Here is an 854-nt window from a genome sequence, read left to right on the forward strand (position 1 = left end):
ATAAAGATAAGAGCAGAAATAAATGAGATGGAAAACAGAAAAACTATAGAAAAAAATCAACAGGACAAGAAGCTGGTTCTTTGAAAGGATTAACAAAATTGGCAAACCTAGCAAATGAAAAGAGGGAGAAGACACAAATAACTCACATTAGAAACTACATGGACGTTGTTACAATGGAACCAAACGAAATCAAAAGGATAACAACAGGATACTTTGAAGAATTGTACTCCAACAATTTTGAAGACTTAGAAGAGATGGATACATTTTTAGAAAAGCTCTGGTAGTGTTATGCCCACAATTCAGGGTCCCCAAAGACCACCAAGGAGCCGACGCAGATGCAAGTGCACAAGGATTGTTTATTCATGCTTGAGCCTGGGCCTTCTCCGTATCCGGCACAGCGGACTCGGGAAAAGGCCCTGAGCTCTTTGTTAGCGGAGTTTTTATAGAGGTTTCAAACAAGCTTAGGTTTTTCAGCTTTACAATATTTGGATTGGTTGACATTTGGCAAAGTATGAGATGTTACAGTTTAATTGGTCAGTACTGGTGGTCTTTTGTTCTTAGGCTAGGATCAGGAAAACATCTGGCATCTGGCCTTGGGTTGTCCTGTCTATTACTTATCTATTTCTTGCTGTTGTTAGGGGTGAAAGGATATTCTAAGGCAGCATGAGTGGATTTAGCACGTTCCTGGAACAGGAGGATGTGTTCCGGCTAATGTACAGAATGTAGCATAGTGGTTATGAGTCAGGCTGCGAACCACAAGGTCAGCAGTTTGAAACCACAAGTTGTTCCGTGGGAGAAATATGAGGCTCTCTGCTCCCGTAAAGATTTACAGCCTCAGAAACCCTGTACAGGGT

The sequence above is a fragment of the Chrysochloris asiatica genome, unplaced genomic scaffold, assembly GCF_000296735.1.
Source record: "Chrysochloris asiatica unplaced genomic scaffold, ChrAsi1.0 scaffold00221, whole genome shotgun sequence".
Classification (NCBI taxonomy): Eukaryota; Metazoa; Chordata; class Mammalia; order Afrosoricida; family Chrysochloridae; genus Chrysochloris; species Chrysochloris asiatica.